Here is a 26,338-nt window from a genome sequence, read left to right on the forward strand (position 1 = left end):
ACATAAAACTGTGCACAGGCAAAGTTAACTTTTATCACACAGACTGTCAATCTGTGGTGGGTGGGGGATGGAAAATTCCACAATAAGGATAATCGTCAGAATAATAAGGAGCTGGAATTGACTCAAGGCTTGTAGGTGGCTGAACTGGGATGGGAGAAAGGAGGAGGATAAAGTGTCTGGTACAGGGAGAGCAGCATGGACTCTTGGACCTGGGAGAGAATGCTGAGGAGGTGGGGCGGCCACTGCAGGGGTGGAGACTGAGCAGAGAAGGTGAGTTCTAGAGAACAGTGAGGGTCCGTTGTTCAGGACCGAGACAACGGGGAACTTGAAAATAGTCCTGGCTGCCTTATTTAATGTAAAAGATTTAGTTGAAAATGCTGAAGAAGGAAATGTGTTTTTCTCCCTAGAGCAGAATTTATGAATGTTGAGCTGAGTGTGTACCCAGAAGGATTTCCTCTCACTTCCTGACGCAGGCTGGTGTTTTAGAAGTCCGTAGGGAACGGGGATCAGACTCTCAGATAGGCAGCCTTGGATTCCCACCCCCTGCTTCATAGAGTCAACATTTCCAGCAAGGCGTTGTACTTTTTTAAATTTAAATTTATTTTAATTGATGTACATTTTTGTAGAGTACCGCGTGCTGATGCATGATACACTGTATGATTTTCTAATTGGTGTGAACATGTCTGTCTCCTTGAACAGATCCTTCATTTCTAGTGAAAACAACCACAATTCTTATAGCTTTTTGCAATGCCAACGGCCTCATCTACAGCACACCACACTGTTTCCCTCTCACTGCCGTGGTCCCACTGGTCAGCAAGTCTCTCTCCCTCCCTCCAGGCCCTTGTCAACACCTGGTACTCACCCTTTTATGCTCAACCTCTAAGTAGTCAACCTTTTCTTTATTTCTTTCTTCTTTTTGAAATGTGTGTGTGTGTGTGTGTGTGTGTGTGTGTGTGTGTGTGTGTGTGTGTGTGTGTTTTGTCTGCATGTATGCCTGTGTACCACGTGCATGTCTGGTGCCTGAGGAGGCCAGAAGAGGGTGCTGGGTCCCCTTGAAGTGGAGTTACAGGTGGTTGTGAGTCACCATGTGGGTGCTGGGAATTGAAACCTGGTTCTCTAGAGGAGCAACCAGTATATTTAACCACTGAGCCATCTCTCCAGTCCTGAGGTCAACATTTTTGAGAAGTAGATTCTGTAAGTGCATGAGATTGTGTGCTGTTAGTCTTTCTGTGGCTGACTCACTTCACTCAAGATAATAACTGCCATCCACCAAATGACTTAGCTTTTTAAGGTTGAACAATTTTTTTTTGGGGGGGGCATGTTGCACTTTGCCTGTTAGTGGTCACTCCTGGGCTTCATAGCACGACACCAAAGTCCTATCCCTACCTTAAAGGCAGCACTGATTCAGTTTCCTGAAGCACTTGCCACACAGTGAGGGAACCCTGAATAACAAACCTTCATGATATTATCACAGGAGACTCCTGCTCCCTCATCACATTCCCGTTCTCACCTGCGTTTTGAAGGTAGCCCAGTCTTTGACATCTGCGTGTGTGTGTGTGGGGGGGGGGGGGAATGTAAGAAAGGGTTTTCAACAGCAGAAAGAAAAAGAGCATCCATAAAAGGCTAGAGGTGACTGTTAGAGACTTTGCCTTCAAACAGATGTGTTCATAAGACCGTGTTAAAATGAGGATCTGTGAACGGGAGCAGGCGGCCAGTTACATCCGGATCTTCAGCTTGTCTACCATGCTGCTCAAATACTGTCAGGCCTGGCTGCTTGCACGTGTATCTGGATCTCCCAGTGACTCCCTTTAATGGCAATCTCTGTCTCTTCTCTTCCTCTTCTTCCTCTCCCCGCCCCCCCCCCCAATCCCATTTGGCAGATACTTTTATCTCCTGTCTTTCTTTACAACTTAGCGAAGACCAGATTCTGGTCTTTCTCTGTATCTGTGTGTTGATCTTTGATTATATTTCAAGTAAAAAGGAGTAACTTTCTTCGCACTCAAGCCCTGAAGCTCCCCTCTAATAGTGACAACTTGGTTTGGACTCAACTTGCTCTAGTTACAAACTCACTAGATGCCAAACCAGCAAGGAATAATCACTCTTCAGGAAAACTTAGACTATGCTGAGCCTGAAGGGGGCTAGCAAGCTTTCGCTCCATACCGTTATGCCATGTATTAAGTAGAAGAGTAAAAGTGAATTCCATTTATCCTTCCCTGATTTTACCAAGAGAGATGCAGTCTGTGTATTTAATTCACTTTGGTTTCTGGGGTAAAAATTAAATTCTGAGTCCAAACTCGAGTCAATGTTGATGTATCAGCCATTACCCACACATCTTCTCTGTGAGATTCTGTATGATGCAGCCATTGACCATGCATCTCCTCTGTGAGAGTCTACATGATGCAGCCGTTGACCATGCATCTTCTCTGTGAGAGTCTACATGATGCAGCCATTGACCATGCATCTCCTCTGTGAGAGTCTAATTGATGCAGCCATTGACCATGCATCTCCTCTGTGAGAGTCTAATTGATGCAGCCATTGACCATGCATCTCCTCTGTGAGAGTCTACATGATGCAGCCGTTGACCATGCATCTTCTCTGTGAGAGTCTACATGATGCACTAGAGGCTTAAAAACAGTGAATGGGTCACAATCTTTTTAGGTGAAGGAAAGATGTGTACTCAGATCATGCATATATCTAAGAGGCAACAAATGATACATACCCAGAATCCTAGTGCTTGGGATGATAAGGAAGACTGGCCTATTGGAGGCCATCCTAGGCTAAATGGTAAGTTTGAGGCTAGCCTGGGATAAATATTAAGAGAATGTTTTTGTTTTTCATTGTGATTTTGTTTTGTTTAAGTCAAATCACAGATCTACACAGGGGAATATCAGCTTTCACAATATGAGTAGAATGTAGCCAGATTCTTTGCCAGAATGAAGATGAATTTCCTGTAGCCCAGATCCTAGTACAACTCCATCTGTCCCTTCTGAAACCTCACCGCCAGGGCCTTTGTGATCTGTATTTTCATCCGAACTGTGGTCATTTTATGACAAGAGACTACAGCATTAAGATTGTTGTTTAAGAGTCCAACATGCAGGAAGATACCGGAAGCCCTTTCTTACCTGGCTTCATCTAACAGAGTATGTGCACAGGGAAAGCTAGCGGTACACAAAGGTAGAGGCAGATGCTATGTAAATGTGTTCCTGTTACCATTCTGAGTTCTCACCCAAATGGTCCCACAAGCTCCTTTTACAGCCTCTTCTCCATTCTCTAGCTCTGAACTCTTCCACATTACTTCTATAAACCAGTTCTTACTTACTTGATTTTTTTTCAAGACAGGGTTTCTCTGTGTAGTTTTGGTGCCTGTCCTGGATCTCGCTCTGTAGACCAGGCTGGCCTCGAACTCACAGAGATTCCCCTGCCTCTGCCTCCCGAGTGTTGCTAGAGTTTTCCTGCCTGGCCCACAGTCAGGACAAACTCTCAGTCAGGACAAATCTCTCTCACCCGCCAGTCCCAAGCCGCTCAAACCCGATCAAGTAAACACAGAGACTTATATTGGTTACAAACTGTATGGCCGTGGCAGGCTTCTTGCTAACTGTTCTTACAGCTTAAATTAATCCATTTCTATTAATCTATACCTTGCCACGTGGCTTGTGGCTTACCGGTACTTTACATCTTCCTTGTCCTGATGGCGGCTGGCAGTGTCTCTCCGACTCAGCCTTCCACTTCCCAGCTCTATTCTCCTCCTTGTCCCGCCTACACTTCCTGCCTGGCCACGGGCCAATCAGTGATTTATTTATTGACCAATCAGCAACACACTTGACATACAGACCATCCCACAGCACCCGAGTGCTGGGATTAAAGGTGTATGCCGCTACAGACCAGTTCTAACAGCCCATGAACCATGTGGTCAGGTTATCACCACACTGGCCCCACTTCTTGTTAACAGTTTTCTGTATTAGGTTTTTTTTTTGTTACTATTCCAAAATAGCCGACCTAAACTAGGGTGAAGGGATTCATATCTGATAATTTAAGATGGTATCGTTTATCATGGCAAGGACAACATGGTGGCCAGAGTCTGATGGGAAGCAAAGGGCTTGGCCCAGGAGTGGGCCTGGACTATAGTGCTAAAAGGTCTGCCCCCGGTGGTTTATGTCTACCAGCTACACCCCCAAAGGTTCTACAACTTTACAAAACATCAGCATGATCTGGGGACCATGTGTTCAAATGCATGAGCCCAGAGGGGACTTTTCACATTCAGCCCGCAGGAGCAGGTGGAGAAAATGGGTATTCACTAGGGAAAAGTTTAAATAGCTAGAACAGCAGCATTAGTATCTGTTGTAGGAATTAAGCAGAGTTGCTGTATCTGGGGGGGGCATTGGAATGAGTGGTTGTTTTCCAGAAGCACTTTGACCTTGAAGAATCTTTGTGGAGAGCAGTGCTTGTTTTCCATGCCTTGTAGAATTGTCTTTTATGAAGGGGCATTGCAGCTCTCACATGACTTTGGTCACAAGACACCTCGGGCACACCTGAGGCTCTTGGATTATCCGGTATTGCAAACGATATACATTAAAGGACTGAAGTCATGAGGACACATGCTGCTTTCCTTTAGAGATACATATAGATCAGATTAGGGACTTCGGTATGAGGAAACACTTAACTCCCCCCAAAAACTTTGTGTAACAATCAATAACATGCCTTTGTACAGCTGTTCGGGGTTCAGTTCAGTTCATCAGAAAGGTTGGACCTTCCTGCTGCCACACAGGCCTTAAAATTTTATTGTGGAGTGACCTCTTCTTTCAACTGACTCATGCAACACAGAACACCCTGACAAACAGCTCATTTATTTTGTTAAGAGAACAGTGTTAAGCTACTGGAAAATGATATTTCAAAAATTCATTGGCCATTCACAGAGTGACTAGTCTAAATGCCTTGTATTTTTTTTAGAAGAAAGCTGAAGAGAGCACAGAACTGTCCCAAAAATGGTTAGTAGTGTATAAACATGTAGTCAGAGTAACATTAACAGGCTATCCACATGTCAGACCTATAATGGTGGAAAATACGAGGATGGAAATGCCTCAGTTGTTTTGATAAAGGAAGGAAGAAAAAGAAGATAAAAGGCCAGAAGATATCTTAGAGAGTGGTTGGCTCCTGAATCGGAGCTTGGTGTACAGGCAGCTGACTCAGGAACTGCCTCAGCGCCCCCCAGCTGGAGACCTGGAGAGTGAGGTAGAGAGCAGTGATGGAGCCAGCGTGAAGGTACACCCGCTGTGTCCTGTCATTGACCCCCCTCAAGTGTCCTTTAAACCCCTCGGGAGTAGCGAATGAATTACTCCAGAATCATCTACCCGAGGGATGGAAAAGTCAAGTTCTGTCCACTGCCCACAGAGCAGAGCGCGCTAGCTGCTTCATCAGCCCAGCTCTGCGCATGTGTCCCTCGGGGACCTCCCACATTGTGACAGTGGAGGTGACCTCTTGGGAATAGGTGAAAGAGAGATGGACTAGCATCCGTATACTGTCGCCATGTTACACCTGTGTGTGGGTAGTCATCCTGATAACTGGAATAAAATAATCAACATGATGTCAACCAGGGTGCAAGAGATGGCCAATAGAAGCACACACAGGAAGTAGCATTAGGACATTAGAAATGAGCACAAAACTTCCATAATTCCCAACAAAGGCAAATTGTTCAAGTCTCATTAGAAACCTTAAACATTAATTCTAAACTCTGATATTTACAAGAGATACATTGACCATAAGGGTACTGAGGTGGCAGGAAAACATAGAGAAGACTGTCTACCACCCATCATTCCCATTTCTCCTAGCCTACTGGGGGGTCTTAACCCATCTTTTCCCACTGGGCTTCAGAGAACTTTTAAGAGGGATTCGAAGTCAACTTTCAAATGAAGAGAGGGGAGGAGAGACCCATTCGGTGCCACAAGAACTCACAGAGGTGGCCATTGAACCAGAGACTGTACATTACGAGCACCAAGTTGACTTTCCCATTTTAGTGTAAAGAGGACTGAAAAACTATTGGCCATCAGAGGTCAGATGCTTCCATCACTACAGTCCACTAGGTCTCCATTTGCCCAGCTTTCTCCAGTCTGCTATCTTGGCACAAAGATGCTCAGCCAGTATGTACATAAATAGTAATAGTAGATTTTGTTGAAATTGTACTTACCACAGCAGCCTGATTGGGCTAAAGCTTGCTGATTTCTGCAGCACCACAAATAAAGCCATACAACAGCATCCTTTATGTCACGTGCCTCCAAAGTCCATCTCAGCTCCACATTCTGAGGGACATGCAAATCCATCTCAGACCACGCTCTGAGAGACATTCAGGTCCATCTCAGACCATGTTCTGAGAGACACTCAGGTCCATCTCAGACCATGTTCTGAGAGACACTCAGGTCCATCTCAGACCATGTTCTGAGAGACACTAAAGTCCATCTCAGCCCCACATTCTGAGGGACATGTAAATCCACCTCAGACCATGTTCTGAGAGACTCAGGTCCATCTCAGACTCATATTCTGAGGGACACTCAGGTCCATCTCAGTCTGCACTTAAAAAAAAAATGAGCAAAGGTGAAACAGAAATATGCTGACCTTTCTGCCCCTCCATGACCTTTCAACCTCAACTTCGTTCCCGCTTTCTCCACACTGCCTTTCCAGCTGCCATGCAAGTAACATGTCATGGGTGCCATACTGAAGAAAGGAGTCACCCCCACAAAGGGTAGTACATTTCCTGGGCTCCCCTTTGCCTGCCGTTTCCTACTTCTCCTTTTTCCGTAAATATCCAGGATAGTTTCTTTCCGGTTAAAGCCCTTTTGTTCCATTGTAGACAGACATAAAAGAGACCACCCAAGCCTACAGTGAACATTGTCACCATTTGTCCAGAATTATGGACATTTCCTCTTTTTAATTCATATACATTTTCTAATGCTTCCACAAGGATCACAGAGTTCTTTTAAGAGAGAGGGTGGGGTGGGGGAGGGGGAGGAGGAGGAAGTATTCAGTCTGGCCACAAGAATAACTCTGTCATCCGTGTTCTGGGAGCTACTCCCCCTGCAGACATGACAAAGGATATTTTATGTCTGTTCAAATAAAAAAACTGGCACCCTCAGAGCTGAAAGGGGGGGAATTGTCCATTGTAGTCCTCTCCCGTTTCTGTCCCTTGGTACTGTTTCCTAAACTCTGAGCGCTGCTTAAAAGTCACCATGCATTATTCTTTTTATTTTTTCAATTTAATTGTATTATTATTATTTTGAAAAGCTGAAACAAAACAAAGTAAAATCCAGAGCTTGCCGCCCCGCTGCAGACAACAATAGGGAAGGGAACAGCGGAGGCTCCCAGAGATGACAACTGTTAGGGACCTTCCTGGAAAATGTCACTGGGACACAGCCAGGGGCTCCAGTCCCCCTCCTCCTCTTATTGGCACCTTACAGGTCTGACAGTTTGCTGAGAGAATGGTGGATTATTTAGAAGCTGATCGGGCTTGGTTTGATGAGAAGCCTTTATCGGGTGTTAGTTCCACTCTTGGTTCCTGTGAGGAAGAAGGAAGAAAATTCCATCTGCTGCCTCCTCCAGGAGGAGAGGAGGAGGCTCAGGAGAGACATAAGGACTTTCTTCTCTTTGTTCCTGAAGCAAAGTGGATCCCACTTACCTTTCACCTAACCAAGGGAGAATGGTGGGAATTATCCCAAGGTACTTATTTAAGGAGACCTTCTGGGAGGTTTGTGGGGAATTGTGGGTAGAGATAACTGGAGGCAGTGGCGGGGGGGGGGGGGGGACTCTGGGGGAGGGGATAAACTGTGTTGTGTCTTGATCAGTATGAAAATGGGGCTTATGAGTAAAGAGAGTCCCTTCTGTGGCTACTTCTAGAAAAAGCCAAAGGTCAGGAGATTATTTTTCTCTTCCAAATGCTGTCATATCTTGGTGAGAATAAGAAATCTTTCCTAGACAGAAATGAAAGCGAAGACTCTCTTCCCAGCCTACTGCCTTTGATGTGGCTAGAGCCAGTTACCTGAAGGAAATTAGTTTTTCAGTGCTGGGGAAGGAGCTGAGGGTCCTACACAAGCCGAGATCCTGTTCCACTTCGTCCAAGAGGAGTGCCCCAGCAAAGGGAGAAACCTTTCTGTTTCTTTAAATACAAGCAAACAAACAACAGCAAAACCCTCCAAACTTTAGAGTAAGCACGTGAAAAGGACAAACCCTACTGAGTGACGTGTCCAAAGTACACGATCAGTGTCCCTTAGACTGTCCAGGTCACACAAGGCAAAGATGAGTGAGAAACGGGAAGAGACTAGAGTCTAGAAGCTGTGAGGATTCAGTGCTGTGGAGCATCCTGAATGAGCGATAGACAGAGTGGACCTACGAGGAAAACCTGCATGGGTCTGCAGCTTACATAGCCAGGAATGCACTGAAGCTTTGTCCCTCACCACAGGCCTGTCTGCCACACTTGTCCCCAGCTTGGCACCATTGTGAGGTGATGGAACCTTTGGACGTAAGGCAGGTCATTTGGGTTATACCCTTAAAGATGTTAGGGCCCTGGCCCCCTCTTCCTCTCTCATTCCACCCAGTCACAATGGCTTGCTCCCCAGGCCCTCTTCCCATGTTATACTGCCTCCCAGAGTGACAGGGACCATCCACTATGGACCGAAGGCGTGAACCAGAACAAACCTTTCCCCTTTATGTGTTAATTAGCTCAGCTATTGGGTGACAGTAACAGAAAGAGAACCCACACAATGTACCACATAAAATGTTCAACGTAAGGTGTCTCCACGAGCAGACAGTAGGTGAGGGGTTTATGGGAACTCTCGGTTCTGTGTCTGACTTTTCTAAAACTCTGACGTTCTTCCACAGTAACAGTCCTGGAGCACTTGGCTTCTTCACTATTGGTTAAGGCATTGCCATACAAGCCCTGCTTCTATGATGTTGGGCATAGAACGACATGCCCAGGAGCAGCAAATGTGGGAGGCAGACTCAGTGACTCTCAGAGCATCTTTTAATAGTCCTTTGAACTTTCGTTGCAGCTAAATGGTTTACTACAGAAGGATCGGCTCCAATGTTCTATTTCACAAGAAAAAGCAGTAGTAGATGATAAATCTGAAGGAAACTAGAAAATAAAATTTGCAGCACTGCGCTCCCCGCCGTAGTTCACAGGATCACATGAGGAAGACAAAGACGCAGGGCCCACCCAGAGGCTGCTCCCTTGCATCCTGCTGGACTCCAGAGGCAGTTGGAGCTGGTTGGGACCAGGAGAGTGGCCTCTTGATGTGTTTGTTTCTTATCCAACAAAAACCTTTGGGCAAAAGTCAAAGTGCATCTTCCTCCTCAGGCACTGCCTGCCTCTGGATGCAGAGACCCAGAGAACACTCATCCACATAGGGGATGCACTTGACTTTTAGTGCATTAGTACTGGTCCTAAGAAGACCCTACGGCAGCTCTTTGCTCTTGTCCAGAGTGGGGCACTAATAAAGCAGAGGAGGGATGTAGCACAAATCTTAAAAGGTCTTATTAGTAAAATCAAACCTGAGGCCAGGTATTGGGGTGAATGCTGGAAGATCAGAGAAGCAGAACAAACCACAGCTACCTCACCTTGCCAATTCCTCAGCTGATCCTTTTTCCTCAAACTGGAAGCCTCTGTGTCCTCATCTGAATGGGTCTCAGCTGAACTGTTGCTCAAAAGCCTAAAAGCTTAATGAGCTCTAGTTCCTCGTCCTCATGCCTTATATACCTTTCTGCTTCCTGCCATCACTTCCTGGGATTAAAGGGTCATGTCGCCATGCCTGGTTGTTTCCAGTGTGGCTTTAAACTCACAGAGATCCAGGCGGATCTCTGCCTCTGGAATGCTAGGATTAAAGGTGTGTGCTACCACTGCCTAACCTCTATGATTAATATTGTAGCTGTTCTGTTCTCTGACCCCAGATAAGTTTATTAGGGTGCACAATATTTTAGGGAACACAATATCACCACAGAGGGACGGGCGCAAGGAGCTCACCCACCTGACACTTAGCGTGACTAGGGAGGCTTTTGGCTCTTGCATCAAAACACATCCCGATTCCAGGCCATTCCCACCACCTTTTCTAAACATCAGTGCACAACAGGAACATCGCACAGACCTCCAAAAGTCTCTGCCTTTGTGCTTGTGCTTTCAAAAGTCTGTTGCTAACTTGAGAAATTACGGTGTATCTGTTAAAAGAAAGTCAGAAGGTGCAGTCCTTTGCTATAGAGTCTGCTGTGACTCCCGCTTTGCACAGGCCACAAGGCTGGCCCCTTGCAATGGCCATAAACCTCTACGTAGCCAACTGTTTGTTGCTTTTCTGATCAGACTTTTCGCTCTTTCCTGTCTTACTCACTCTTGTCTGGTACACCGGATGGCTTGCTATTCCCCAGATAAACCAGGAATATTAGCACCTCAGGGCCTTTGCATCTGCCTTTACTTTTTCTTAAAGATCCCCCTACTTCAGATAATTATATGTCTGTCAACTCCTGAGTCCTTCAAGGATCTTTGGTAATAAAATATTTAAGTGAATTAACATTTCACCTCATACTACATACTTCTATTCTCTAATTCCCTCTTATTCTGTTTTAACTTTTGTGATATGCTATGAAATGTCTTTATATATTACACTGGTTATTTATTGCTCATAATTATAAAACTGACGAAATTATACAAAACAAGCTTTCTGTGCTTAGTGTGTTTGAATAGCCTTGCTCACAGTAGAAACTGAAAAATATTTTTAATGAGCAGGTAGATAATGCTTCACACAGGAGAAAAGTTTGCTAAGACAAAGATAACAAGAGCCACGCAGTGTGTAAGGAAGTATATTTCAAACATGGGCTTAAACACTAGCGAACCACAGACAGTGTGGCATGCCATGTCTCCTCCTTAGCAGGGAGCTGCCCCAGCTCTGCAGTTGGACACATTGACCCGGTCTCCTGTGAGATGGATTTGGATGCTAACCAAGAGATAAGGCCAGTGTAAGTCTCCTGTCCATTGACTGACTTTAGGTAGCTTCCATTTTAGCCAAGAGTAGTATACATGACCATATAACAACTAAAAGCTACAGACACCTTTGACAATTATTTCAGGCAAAGGAGAAGTAGCCTTTTAATCTAGAGTTTCAGGTCAATAAACAAAATACAACTAAATTTACCTAGTATCCAAGGACATAAAAGCAAGATTGTGCTATTCTATGCTCTGTTGTTATCTGTAAAATGATTAATGACTATATATTACAAAATTACTTAATAAGATAGTTACACTAATATTTAATATCCTCAGATTAGGGAACCCCCACTATATAGACATTTATTCCAAGGAAATAGTCATAGTGGCCCTAATAATTGAGCAACTACCAATGTTCATAAATGCTGCAGTCATAGCTTCAAAAATGGAAGATGATCTTTGCATCCACATGCACCCCAGGTTAGTACAATACACAGCCCACTGGAGAGGCACAGGCAGGTGATCCCAACCCCTTCCCAGGGGCATGATTTGTACGTGGCAGTTAATCGTGCCAAGTGTTTTACACAAAAGGACCACAGAAACACATTCAAGATTTTAGTAGCTCCATGTAATTGGATTGCACATTTCCTTGGTAGGGCATGGTTACTGTGCATGCGTGTGTGTGTGTGTGTGTGTGTGTGTGAGAGAGAGAGAGAGAGAGAGAGAGAGAGAGAGAGAGAGAGAGAGCCTGTGGAGTTTAGAAATGAATGCCACTTGTCAATTTGTCAATTTGGGGAGCATTGGAAGGATTCTGGGTAGAGAGCTAGTCACAAATATGTTTTTTGTTTTGTTTTGTTTTTAATGCCAGGGCTGGTGAGTTGCCTCGCAAGACTGGCTTGCTGTCAAACCTGATGACCTGTGTTTGATCCCTGGGGCACACATGATGGAGAGACTCCACTCAAGCAGGTGGTCCTCTGACCTCTACATGTGTGCCACATCATACCACGCATGCACCCACCTTCCACCCATTATTGATGAATTTAACTTTTAAAACAGTTGAAAGAATTTACATAAATTTTCTAGCAGAGCTGAAGAGGATGAATCAAAAGATGGTGCTGAGAAGATCTGAAGGTCTCGGAAGATGAGGACGTGAAGGAGAGGAAAAATCCCGCACTCCCTCTACTCAGTTCCGTCCTCCCTTCCTTCCCCATCACAGGCAAAGACAACCAACAGCTAGGTTAGAAGGGGCCGGGAGTGGGAGAGGGAATGAGAAGAAGGTTCAGAGAATGTTGTGAAGTGTATGGTGGTACAAAAGGCACGTTCCAGCTCTTTTGGAAAACCATCACGAGAGCTGGGACTCAACGTTCATATTAAATTGGATTGACAACCTAGATAATTTAGGCACCTGTCCTAGGCAAAGGCCTTTTTAGCTATTTTCGGGTCTCTGTTAGTATTCTTCTTAAATATTTAGGAAGCAAGCATGCATTTTTAATACTTCCCACAGAAATGGATGCCAGGACTGCAGGAAGGGATGAATCCTCTCCTACTTATGGAGGGCCAGGGCATGTGCACTTGCTTGTGTGTGTGTGTGTGTGTGTGTGTGTGTGTGTGTGTGTGTGTGTATGTGTGTGTGTGGTGTGCGTGCATGCACAAGTGCTCTTGACTTCAGAAGTCAACAGCGCCACCCTCGAAGCTCCAAATTCCACTTGTTATCACACAGAGAGAACAATATCCAGTAGTCTTTTTGATCACTTGCCCAGGCTTCCAAACGAACATGCCTTTGAAACAGAAGAGGCACATCTGGAAAAAATGACTTCCAGGCCCCAACAGGCCCCACAGGCTGATGGGACCCTCTGAGGCAGTCAGCTGCCTGAGCTCACCAGGGCAGGGCACTGCCCACATCTTCAGGATCAGCCTCCATGAAGCAAGCATTGAGAGTGCCCCCACAGCACCGGGCCCATGGTAGCAGACTTTGTTGTTTACAAGACAATATTTTGTCTGTTTCTGCTTTGGGGGTTTCAGGATTTGATTAATGAAATTTGGGGGGGCCAGGTACAATAAGTGACTCTAACACCCTTCTCTTCCCACCACTAATTGGTCCATGTCTCTGAGATGTGTGGGTGATTAGGAGGGGGGTGACCATAAGGGGGGAAAGTCACGAGCATGGTAACAGTCCAAACAACTTATCCTTTATGCAAATGAGGTATGCAGTCCCCTGCAGAAGAGGGAGTCCCACAGAGGCCATACGAAGAGAAATCTAGGTAATCGTTTTCATCACTAATTTTAATTTTATACGTATGGGTGTTTTACCTGTATCTATATCTATGTGCCGCTTTTATGCCTGGTGCCCATGGAAGCCAGAGAGAGTGCCAGATCCCCTAAAACAGGAGTTACAGACTAGTGTGAGCTGCCATGTGGGTGCTGGGAACTGAACCCAGGTCCTCTGGAAGAGAAGCCAGTGCTCTTAATCACAGAGCCACCTCTCCAGCCCCTACAGTGCTAATCTTGATTGTCACCTTGATGGGTATTATTCCTCAGACATGCCCCACTTTGTTTGGTGAGACAGAGTCTCTCACTGGCCTGGAACTCACTAAGTCGGCCTGCTTGGCTGGCCAGCAAGCCCAGGTCATCCACCTGTCTCCACCTCCATAGCACTGAGATTCTAGGCGTGTGCCACTGTGTCTGGCTTCTTTCCATGGTTCTTATGGTTGTGTGGCAAGTTCTTCCCTCACTGAGCCGCCAAACCAGCAACCTATTGTCTCTGAAGAAATAAGCTGCCAGACTGCAAAAAGCAGCCAAGGGGACGGGTGTGGAGGGCAATAGACACTAGGCAGGAGCCGGAGGCAGCCTAGAGGTGAGACTGGGCACTCCTTTGGAGACGGATGTGAACATGTCCCCTGTGTGACAGTTCTTCTGTGGATTTTTCAGGAGAGAAAGTGGAGAAGGACACAGAGCTAAGTTTCTCTTCTCTCCTGTCTGAGCTTTAGGAGCTCAGCTTCCAGGTTCTCCTTCATTTTTCTTCTTTACTAATATTTAAGTATGAACACATCTGTAAGTTGGCAGAGGGCTGGTGCTTGCCTGTCACAGTTGTGCGTGTGTGTGTGTGTGTGTGTGTGTGTGTGTGTGTGTGTGTGTAGACAGGACAAATACATGCCAAGAGCTCACATCTTGATCCACAAGCATGAGGCAGAAAGAAATGAGAGAGAAAGAGACTGGGCCTGACCCGGGCTTTTCAAACTTCAAGGCCTACCCCTATCGACACGCTTTCTCTGACAAGGCTACACCTCCTAATTCTTCTACACCTTTCAAACAGTTCCACTCCCTGGTGACCAAGCGTTCAAATATTCAAGCCTATGAGGGCCGTTCTTATCCAAACTGCCACATTCCACTCCCTGGCCCCATAGGTTTATAGCTATAGCACAGCGCAAAATGAATTCAGTCCAACTTCAAGAGTTCCCATAGTCTATCATAGTCTCAACACTGTTTATAAGTCTGAAGTCCAAAGTCTCTTCTGAGACTCATGGCAATGTGTGATCCCTGTAAAATAAAAATGCAGATCACATATTTGCAGCATACAGTGGCACAGAATATACATTACTATTCCAAGAGGGAGGAAAGAGGGCGTGGTGAGGAAATCATGGGCTAAAATAAGATGAAAACCCTCAGGGCAAACTCCAGATTCTGCATCTCCTTGTCTGATGTCAAAGCACTCTTCAAATCTCCAGCAGCTTCCACCTTTGTTGACTGCAACACACTTCTCTCTCTTGGGCTGGTTCCACACCTGGATTGCAGTTCTTCCACAGCTCTGGCATCTCCAATACCTTGGGGTCTCCAACAAAATTCAGTCTTCACAGTCACAGCATCACATAATGGCCTTTCTGGAACTCCATGCAGGGACACCCCTGACACAGGCCCGGCCTCGGCAGCTTTCTGTAGACCCAGAAGGAGATTCCTCAATTCCTTTCTTGTGTTCTGACTCTGTGTTTGTTTGTTTTTGAGGCAGGGTCTCTCACTGGCCTGGAGTTCATCAAGTAGACTAGGCTAGGCTTGCCGAGGTCCACCAGGGCTGTCTTTGTCTCCCCTTAGTGTCGGGACTACAAGTGTGTGCCACCACACCAGACCTTTTCCATGACTTCTGGAGATCAGACTCAGGTCCCAAGGCTTGCAAGGCAAGAGCCTTGCCAACTGAGCGAGCGCCCCAGCTGTGCTCCATTTCATCATTCTGAATTTTCCCTTTGTTTGTCTGATGCCAGGCACCATCTCTAAGAAGAGTATGGCCTCCATCTCTGGACCAGCTTTGGGGAGACGACTTTCATGTTCTCCTGATGTTCAAGAAACTCAGTTATTTTTCTGCTCTGATGCAGGCAATTTGCCTAGCACATGCAGGTGAAGGTCGATGCTTGTAGGGTGAGGAGGATCCATGGCTGCCTACTCCACCATCCCGCCATGTTGCTAAAGCTTTACATCCTGTCAACACCCTCGAGTCCTATGGCCATGGCTTGCTTTCAGGAGCTATGTGGTATTCTTGGAGGATGACACGTAAGTCTCAATTTCCTAATGAAGGTGTTTCTATTATTGAAACGTGGTACTTGGAGAACACAGTTTGTGGCATGTAAGAGAAAAGATCTAATGAACAAGTAAAAATACACAGAATAATACAGAAAAATGTTGATAAACTTTGCTTAATTATTAAAATTATTAAGTTTCCAAAGTGCCAGGGACAGAGTTACAGTGAATGGATGGAAAAGGAATTCTCCCAAGTCAACCGTGTCCAGGATAGATTGAATAATCTATGAAAAAAGAAAAAAATATATACAACAAGAATAAGTGGCATCAGTAAATCATCAGCAGAGGTAGGAAAACAAGTAATTTATAAATATGGGGATAAAAATGTTTGACCTCAAGTGACCTGGAAAATAAGTCTTGAAACAATAATGCTTTGATACTCATGAGATGGACAGCAATATGTTTTTTAAGATTGATAGCACTAATTGCTGTGAAATGTGTAGAGAGAAAATAATTTCAATCTCCTATTTACTACTAGTTAGTTTAAATCAGTGTGACAGAGCTGTCAGAGACTCTGATGATATTTAGTAAAGTTGAAAACCTCTACAATCTGCAGAGCTACTTAGAGATAGATGAGATAAACTCATGTGTGGGAATGCTCATTGTGACAGCGACAAGTTGGAAACAGCCTTCGTGTCCATCCATAGAAGACTAGAAAATAGAATGTTGTGTAATCATGGAGGAGAACTGTACACAGCATAGGCATGAGTTAAATATGTCTGTCTTCACTGATGAAGAGAACTCCAAAGCCAGTCAGGCTCTAGGGATGGAGTGGGGAGGTGAATAGACCCTGTGTAAGGTGCAAGGAGAAAGAGAACCCTGGGATAGCAGGGTGGAGGCAGAGAGATGAGACAGGGAGATGGGAGAGAGAATGGGGCGGAGGGGGGTGGGTGGCAGGCCAAACCAAGTATTATACAAATACCATAAGGAAATCTGTTGTTTTGTATTCTAATTAAAATTAGCTAAATATAAATAAAGTAAATTTTAAAAAAGGATGAAAATCACATCTGATCTAATTCTACTTAATTCAAGGGGAAACAAAAACCATTACATACATTTAATTGATAGATAGGTTGGATAGGAAGACCAAAACTGTGAGGAGAATTGTTTTACAAGGGAGACTGTGACTGGGCAGAAGGAAACAGAGGGGGCTTCAGGGGAGGTTGCTAATTCGCATCCCTCTAGCTGGTGAATACTTCCCTTCATTCCCTGCTCTCCCAGCAAAGCCCAGCCCGCTTCTCCCCGCTGAAACCTCCAGTTACCTAGCAAAAATCGGACACCCCTGTCTTCATTTTCTGCTTTCTCTTAGGGCAGTCCGCTATTAAAGGGTTCGCTATCATACTTTATATTCCATGATGCCCTTTCTTGACCATTTGTTTCTGCACTGGTCACCTTTCTGTCATTGGACCCCCTGAACAACACCTGTCCCATCTCTCATTTCCCTCTGCGAAATAGACACTTGTCAACTACCAAGAAAAGGGAGATTTTTAAGCCTATAGGGCTTATTTAGTTAGTTGTTTATTGTGCAGTACTGGGAGTTGAACCCAGAGCCTAGCACAGGCTAGGGAAGTGCTCTACCACTGTGCTACAGGCCCAGACCCTGGGAACGGAGATTTTAGAATCCTATACCTGAAGAAGAGACACAGGGAAAAGCAAAGTTGTTCACTCTAAGTGTCTTACTTTATGGATTTTCACCCCGACATCAGAGGGGACCGACATGCTGGGTGAGTTCCATTCTGTCTTCCTTGCTTTTTTTTTTATAATCAAGGGTAACTGAAGAGTAGCTCACCAGCTGTGAATCAGGAATACCCATAAAGCATGTCTCTTGGTGATGCTGTTCCCCTTGTGGGATACTTATAGCCACAGAACATGATCACCATATTAATGGCACAGATTTATCACTATAAATGAACAGTCTGTTGGACACACTGCAGAGCTTGTGGGAAGAGGTATGTGTGGAGCCAGAGTGTGGAGATGGATGTGGCAAACAGCAGCTATCTCCAACTGACGTGAAAGACTAATCCAATTAGCAGAACCACCTCACCCTCAGAGCTTTAATGGATGAAGTTCGATGAGGACCATCTACATCCCAGCATCCCGAGTGAGCTTGGGGCACAGGGATATTTGAATGAGAGAGATGGACCACACATCCCAGGGCAGGTTGCCTGAATCATTCCACCCGTCAATTGACCCAAACTTTATGCTTTATGAACATTCTGCTTTTTATTGTGAACATATTTTATGAACATTTTTATGTGAACATACTTACATTAATAAAAAAAATTTGAAAATTAATGAATGGGCCATTCACAATCTCATTTTAAAACAAATTTCTTTTTCCAGTTCTAGATGACTTATAAAAAAAACAAGCTGACACAGTTTTAATGCTGTTTATGAATGTGCATGTCCATGAGTAAATGGCTCAGAACCCAGTCCCTGTGGTTGATGGGGCATGCACATGGCAATATTGTTGTCTTCAGAGGCAGAGGAAAAGAGCAACATGGTGAAGCATGTGCTGTGCTATGGTTTGAGAGGAAATGATTTCTCCTCAAGTTCATGGCTGCATGTTTCCCTTTCTGGGGAGGGGTGGGGCTTGGGATCTATAGCTGGGCACCATTTTCAGGTGAATCTCTGATTCCTGATCCACCCGGCTGTAAACAAGCCCCTGTGGGCACAGTTATGAGCAATCTCCACTATGATTGGCCAAAATACCCTTGTTAGGTTGTTTCTATCAGGCATTCTGCCACAGCCATGAAAAAAACCTAAGTAATATGCTTTGGATCTTATGCTTCTGTAAGGGTGTGACCATAGTTGTGTCCACTCATGTAGTAAGGGTCACACCAATAGCCATATCTCTACCTGTCGATATGTGATGCCACCAGATGTCTGGAGGAGAAAAAGAATCCAATACTTTCAATATTCCAGTGACTTCCCTTGGGACATTCCAAGGTTCAAGACCACCTAAGAAAGATTTTATGTGAAAGCAAAAAAAAAAAAAATGTCATTTCTACCCTCTCCATAAAACAGAAGAATGATGTAGTTGACGTTAGATTAAATTACCTTGCCAATGCCATAGTTTCACGTTCATTATTATCCCCAACCAAGTGAATTCATTGTCTGGTGATGGTCCTTTCTGGGTTTTGGCAATGAGTGGAATTTGGAAATTAATGGAGTTCCCAGAAACAAATCTGCCCATCACAGTCATGGTTTCAGCTACAGAAGGTGTCTTGCAGTTCACAAAAAGCTGAACCCAATCTAAGTCGAAACACCAAGAGGGCCAGTGTCTTAATTCATTTGTCACAAAGTTTACAAAGGAGCCCTTCAAACCAGTTAACAATTAGAAGGTGACATACCTTCCTGTTAGCCAGTTAATGAATGTCTTCTTTTGGATAGAGATGGTGTTGAACTTTAATCTCCTCCCCAAAGAGCTTCGAAAGAATTGGAGAATGATGTTCTAAGCACATGAGCTAAGTGAGGATGGCCATCTTGTTTCCCACACTCAGGCAGTTTGAGTCACATGACAGCAAGTTGTGTCCACCTTCCAATCTTTAGTTGTCCACTCCTTCCCAAACATCTTCATTTCTACGTGTTTGCTTTTTTTTTTTTTTAAGCTAACTGGTATTTGTAAATGCCACTGACTGACCCTTGCTTGAATTAACTGTCTCTGTCAGTCTATGGAGGTCAGCCCTGGAATGCAGGATGTTTACTTTCAGGGTCTGTGATAGACAGTGTTCAGCATTGGCTCAGGTGAGGATGCTCCTGGGGTGAGACAGGCAGGAACACAGATGCCACGAGACATTTCTTGACTGAATTAATTCTCTCTCTCTCTCTCTCTCTCTCTCTCTCTCTCTCTCTCTCTCTCTCTCTCTCTCTGTGTGTATGTGTGTGTGTATATGTGTGCATGTGTGCATGCATGTGTGCATGTGTGTGCATGCTTGTGGTGTATATATGTGTCTGAGAGACAGACAGACAGACAGAGAACACATGTGCCATGGTGTCCCTGTGGTACCAGAGGGCAACTTTATGTGTTGTTTTGGTCTTCTGCCTTGTTTGAGGCAGGGTCTCTTTGTCATTCACTGCTATATACACCAGGCTAGCTTGCCCATGAGCTTCTGGAATTCTGTATCTTCATGTCCTGTCACACCATGGGAACACTGGACTTTCAGATGTGCGTCGCCACGCCAAGCTTTGCATGGTTCTGGGAATCTGAAAACGGGAGCCCACGCCTACATGGCAAGCACTTTACCTGCTAAGCCATCTTCCCATCCCCTATGAGAGTTCTAAATAGCAAGTGGGGGGTGGTCTCATTTAAATCTCCCAGTGCACACGTGCAGTCTCTGAGCTAAGTCATGTAGTCTGAAAGCAGAAGAACTGACTGCTAAGGGATTCATCAGCTCGTCCGAATGCTTCCCACCAAATCTATACCAAGTGGGTGAAGCTCACAGTCATATGAGAGCCGCTAGCCAGAGATGCACTTAAGAAGAAGGTGAAGATGATGTTTGGACAATTTACTTTGAAGAAGTCAGAAACTGATTTCACTCTCTTCTCAGCTTCAGAGGGAACGGTGACAAGCCTCTCCCAATAAGACTTCCCGACTCGTAACCCAGCTGGACCCCATTCTGAGCAGGGTCCTGCATGACCTCTGTAGACAAAATGAACCAAGTATAGGATTAGCTCAGAGGATGATTTCCTGCTCAAAATACCATTAGCCCCAATTTCAGGCCTTCACAAACAGCACTTAGAGCCTTTCTGAGCCATTAGAAGGCTTTTTAGGCCCAAGCATGAAGCAGACAGTAGTCATTGCTATAAATCCCAGGGATGAGCTGGCTGCATTAGGACCCAAATTACAGGCTTGGAGAAACTATTTGCTAAGAATCCTGCTAACACATACTGTTGGTTGGACAGAACCTCAGGAACTTTAATCTAATTATGATAAAAGCGCATTCCTGAGGGGAACGAGGGTCTGAGAGCAGAGTTGGTTGGCTGGCTTTGAACAAGGCGAAAGAATTCTGTGATCGCTTTATTGGCCTAGTAAAAATCGAGTCAATACAGAAGTCAGTGACAGCCTGCTTCTGGTCAGAGAACCCAGGAGCCACTGCGCTGCCCAGTTATCTCTGAAGAACGTCTGCTTGTTGAAGGAGAGAAGCGGGCATCCGTCCCTGCTCCTTCCAACAAATCAGGCAAGAGTGGAATGTAAAGAAGCAGCATTTTTCCTAACACAGCTTCATCCTGCTTAAAAAGTTAATTGGACCCAAATGTGTGAAACCGTGTATAAGTGCACATTTCCAAACAATTAGAGAAAATGTCACACTAGTTGTCCCTGTAGGCGTGGACACACGGACTGCAGTTTATCGAAACTGAGCTGCTGGTTAAAAACTCCGAGGTGGGGAAGGAGAGCCAAGAGAAGCACAAACTGGAAAGGACTCAGCCCCTGGCTGTCACACGGCTCTGGCACTGGAGAGATACTGGTGTCGATCCTAATCAGTTCTCACTGATGTATCCAAGGACATGTCAGATATGTTTAAATGGTTCTTCTTGACTATGAAGCCAGGGTTACTCTCTGCTTCCTTTCTCCTTGTAGCTGCAAAAGAAAAGAAAAGAAAAAAAAAGTGAGAAGCAGAAACTTGTCCTTCCGGCGCTTCCTGGAGTCACACAACTAAATGACACCAAGAGGACAAGTTTCTGACACAGTTGGTCGCAGCCCAGTCCCTCCACAGCGTGGCTTGGGATCCCAGGCCATCTGTGACGGCTTCTGAAGCAGGGATGAGGCTGTGGCTGCTGCAGCATGGAGCGTGGGGTGTACTTGCTCTGACCGCCAGGCTAGGGTTTCCCCGAGGTTAGGTCCCATCCAGGGGATAGAGACTCCTGAGCCAAGCACCTCAGGCTCAGGGCAATGCAGGACTCTGTGTCCCCGTCCCCTTCCTTCACCATGCCTTATGTCGTGGGCCCTGGGGAAAACGACAGCCTTCTGACATTCTTTGTGTGCTCTTCAGGACATTCTACCCCTTGGTTGGTGGTGTCTGGCCTCTCCCTAGCAAACCTCTTACTTTGGATCCATCAGAACACGTGCATTTTTACCGCCTCTGCATGCTGGTGGATCCTCTTTCTGTCCCTACACCACAATTAATTTCATTCTGCTAAAAAGCCAATTGAACCCAACCATGACTGACTTCATGGTCTTGATGGAAGAATAAAGCCACATTTTCCTGGACCTCAGTTCACCACATCAGCTACTTTCAACGGCCAGGAATGTACTTGAAAGTTGTCTTAGTCTATTTTCTGTGGCTGTAAAAAAAAAATAGCCCGCACTGAGAAATTCATAAGAAAAGAGAGAGATTTATTGAACTCCTGGCTCTAGAGGCCAGGAAATCTGTAAGTGTGCCACCATCGTCTCAGAGGGCTTCCTCTGGGGGTCTCCACATTGTATCATCACACAGCAGGAGAAACAGAAACATCACCTTACAAGAGAGAAAGCCACGGAAATCCAGCCTGCATGGGGCACCACTTGAAGGGCTCACCACCACTCTGCACTGTTACATACTGGAAGCAACTGGCAACATGAGCCTTGGCTGCTGAGACACACCACACCCAAACCACAACAAAATCCAACCCTCCTTTCACCACCGGAGAAAGCCTTGCTTCTTGCTGGAGAAATGTCTCGAGCTGAGTTTATTTGCAGGAAATCAGAGATGCGAAGTAGAATCACAAAAGACAAATCTGGTAGTGGTCTCATGCATCTTGGAATCTCTTGTTGGATTTTCTAACCTACTCCAAAACTTGTCAGTGTTTCCTGTTCCTGATCACAGTGATCTTAGGAGATTTATAACATATCTTGTCCTCTGGTAGAATAACACAGTGTTCTTAGGAGATTTATAGCATATCTTATTGTCTGGTAGAGCAAATTCTGCTCTCTCATGCTCTTCCATTCCATTGTTGGTTTTGTTTTGTTTGCTGTTTTCTAAGCTATGGTTTTATGGTTGCTTCTGCACAGAAACCTTAATACCAGCATTCCTCCATCAAAAGACACTTGCTAGTATTCTGATTGGGGTGGCCAGACCTTGGATTCAATTCCATCTCAGAATGTTCAGCTTCTGACTTCACCACTGCCAACCATTGAACTCTAAGATATTAGTTTTCTTGGGTTGCTAGAATAAACTTCATTAACTGGGCAGTTTAAAGCAGGAATTGATTCACTATGGTTCCAAAGGTGAGACATCCCCAAAGTACTGGAAGGTCCCCCTCCCCCTTCCCCAGAGGACCCCCCCCCCCAGAAGATTCCCAATTTCCTTTAGACTTCAGTGTTTGCCTGTGGCCCTTCCCAGCAATCCACTTTCCCCCCTCAGCCCAGGATCACTTGCTCTCCCCATGAGCACAGCTGCCATGTCTTTACTTGTGCTTCAAAGGATTCTGGCTGTTGGATTTCCGATCCTCCCTCATCCACTATGACCTCCTGGTGGTCAATCACAGTTGCAGAGCCCTTCTTTATAAAATCAAAGCTCTCTGTGAAAGTCTACATTGATATGACTCTGAGGGGGGGAGGGTTGCTGTGCAAGCCAGGGAAGGGCTGTCTTTCTGTCAGTTACCTGTGGCAGAGAACTAGGGAGAGCCAGGCTGAGCCTTCTGCCTGCTTCTGCTCCTACCCGCACCGTCGTGCTGATGACAGATGTCTCCTCAGACTCAGCACCTCCCCACAGGAGCTGCTCTTAGTGTCCTCGAAGTTCCAAACATCCCAGCCTGTGACTCTACAATTAGTAGATCTCCCGTGGACATCATTTTCTTCCTTTTGGGGTGGGGATTGTATTACCTTTCTCATTAATTAACGATGTTCTCCAGGCTCTTTTGCATAGTATCTTCCAAGTGGTCAGTCATGTCAAGAGGAAGTGCTGAATCTCTCCTTTCCCACCCACGGCTGGCAGAGACGAATTGAAGTGGACCGTGAGCGCAAGCTTCATACTTTCTACGAGGAGTTCACGGTCACAGAAAGAGCCGCTAATGTTCTGGATGAAAGGTGGAAGGGTTATGTGCTCTTTATCAGTGGCAGGAATGACAGACGTGGTCTTCCTGGGAAGCAAGGTGTCATGACCCACAGCAGAGTACACCTGCTGTTGAGTAATGGGCATTCTTGTTCTATACTGAGAGTCAGGCTGATCCAAGGCTTTCTCAGAAGCCCTGATGAAAGGACAAAGGGAACATTAGTTCTGTGTCCTTGCCTAGGGGAAGACTTGGCAAGGTCTGGTCTGATCTCAGGGCCAGGGCTTTGAAGGAGTTAAGGTTTTGGTTCCTGGGAACTTGGCTTGTCCCCTGAAGAGACTGGATTTATGGGTGCCAAGGCCATTGTGTGTTCAGTCTCTGAGAGCCTTGAGATATTCTGGGTTCCTCTTCTACAACATTGTTTCATTAGCTTTCTACTGACTATGTCCCATTTCTCCCCTAAAAACTGCATAAAAGATGCTACACTTCTTAATAGGCTTCCTTGGCATAGTCATAGCTTTGCAAGACCTCCCAACCCCAGCTTTTCTGTCTTCTTTACCTTCTCATCTCCTGGCCACCTCCCCTTTCGGACTCCATCACTGAAGAATGACCTGCTGACCCAGGTCAGTTAGAGACCGAAGAGAACTGGGGAGAGGGAGCACAAGTCTGTTTACAGATGCATCGTGGATGCCAACCTGAGTGTTCTCAAGCTGGTTGTTGTCATAATAGGAAAGAAGGATATTCCTGGACCGACAGATAGTGCTATGCTTCACTGATGGGGGCCAAAAGACCAAGCAGAATCCAAAAGCTTTCCAATTTCTCTAAAGAAGACAGTGTCCACTAATACGTCATTAGAAAGCCCTTAAACAAAGAAGGTAAGAAGCCTGGGTCCAAAGCACCCAAGATTCAGCATCCTGTCATTCCACGCGTTCTGTAGCACAAAGGTCAACCTATTGCTCTGAAGAAATAATGCACTAAGAAAAACAAGGAGGAATTTGCAGAATATGCTAATGTTTTGGCCAAGATAATGAAGGAAGCCAAAGAAAAATGCCAGAAGAGATTGCCAAGGCTGTCTTCACTGAGAGCTCCTGTTTCTGAGTCTGCTTAAAAGTAAGCATTTGACAGTAACAAATAAATTAACCAGGCCTTTAATCTCAATAAAATAATATAAAATATAATAGAATGAAGCTTTTGGGTCAGTGAGATGGTTCTGCCTGTTGTTGTATGACACTGTCCTTGGGAAGATCTGAACAAATGTGTTCTCACTTCAGAGGGGGAACCCATGAGAGACCAAAGTCCACAGGCCACCGAAGTCCACTCAGTGAATCAATGAGTTTGTTGGGGTTACGTATGGCGTATGGGTGAGGGGTTACTTACAGGAGCAGAAATGACTCCAAGACAACTGCATCACCAAGTTCCACCCCAGCAAGGTCACAGCTCATGAGAGCTGGAAACCTGAAGTGTACTGTCCAGCCTGCAGGCAGCTCAACAGGTTGAAGAGTATCTCTTTCTGGCCTATCAGGTGCTATAAACCTCTTCCATGTAGCTCGGCTGATCTCTGCTTCTTGTAGGTGGACAGCTAGTTCAGCTTGTCTAAGAGTGTCTCTCTATAATCTTTACAGCTTTTGCGCGCTTGTGGGAGGAACACTCTAGTGCCTCCCATCAGATTCAGGGACTTCCTGAAGATTTTGAGTTGTTTCCTTTCTGAGCTTAAGGAGCTTACCTGCAGGAGACCTTAGGGTATCTTGTGTTTTAATAATGATCTTCCCTCCTAGATGTATGGTTTTTGTCATGGAGAAAATTGCTAGGCGACAGAGACAAAGGCACCAACTGACAAGCCTTATGACCTGAGTTAGATCCCTAACCCCACATGGTTGAAGAGGAGAACCAACTCCCACCAGCTGTCCTCTGACCCTCTCACATGGACCACTGGATGTGTGTGTCTCCCAATAAATAGATACATATGAAAGAACTAAAAAATACTTTTTCTACTACAGCTATATAAGTTGTTGGTGTGGGGGAATGCTCCCCTTGTTCAGTATTTGTCGTTCAATTACTCCCAAACTGCAAAAGATATGTAGTTTCACTTAATTGTCAATTTTCTTTTATGGCTGTTGTTTTTACTACTATAATAAAGGTCTACAAATGCCTGATTGAAATGAGAATTAAAAATCCATTATATTTATAGATTGGTTTTGAGACAATCATAAGAACTCAGTAAGTTCAAATTGTTTTGTGAATTTTAGTTTTTGGAAGCTTGGGCATCACATACATTGTATATTTTTATAATCGTACATCATTAGTGCAAATGCAGATATGCACATTTTAGAAAACTATAAAGTAGAATAGAACAAAAATGTGAAAATATATCCTACCATTCACAGTATCCCATAAACATCTAAGTGAATTACTTTTTAGACCCTTCATAATTTTGTGACAAAGCAAATTCATATTGAACACATTGTTCTCTTTGTTAATATTCTTAAGTTTTTAATTTTTCATCTTATCTGTGATTCACCCATCTCCAGCTTCCTCCAAGTCTTTGGCAGTTGCTTCTTTACGAGATTCTGTCCATCTACACCTTGCATCTATTTGCTATGTCCCCTTAGACTCTGTCCACAGCACTGCTCCTTGAGATCAGCCATCCTCTACTCGCTCCTTCTCCAAGCTTGCTGCCTCCTTGTTTTCCTATCTGTTGGCTGCTTCTCTAGCCCAGGTACATCCACAAAACCAGAGTCAGACAAAAAAAAAAAGTCATTGTCTCATGGGCAATTATTTCACCATATGATCTGGTAATTCACAGAATTATCTGATAACTCATGTTATTGATTCCCCAACTCTGATGCTCAG

General features: G+C 45.0%; 1 long non-coding RNA gene across 1 annotated transcript; it reads left to right on the forward strand.

Annotated features, from left to right (window-relative positions):
- Positions 1 to 7,211: 7,211 nt before the first annotated feature.
- LOC128122848 (uncharacterized) lies at positions 7,212 to 26,049 on the forward strand. The gene is made up of 3 exons (XR_008222517.1): positions 7,212 to 7,704; positions 15,205 to 15,490; positions 23,365 to 26,049. It is a non-coding gene; the product is annotated as an uncharacterized LOC128122848 (long non-coding RNA).
- The last annotated feature ends 289 nt before the right edge of the window (positions 26,050 to 26,338 follow it).

Source organism: Peromyscus californicus, unplaced genomic scaffold (genome assembly GCF_007827085.1).
Source record: "Peromyscus californicus insignis strain IS unplaced genomic scaffold, ASM782708v3 Scaffold_3__1_contigs__length_106647218, whole genome shotgun sequence".
Classification (NCBI taxonomy): domain Eukaryota; kingdom Metazoa; phylum Chordata; class Mammalia; order Rodentia; family Cricetidae; genus Peromyscus; species Peromyscus californicus.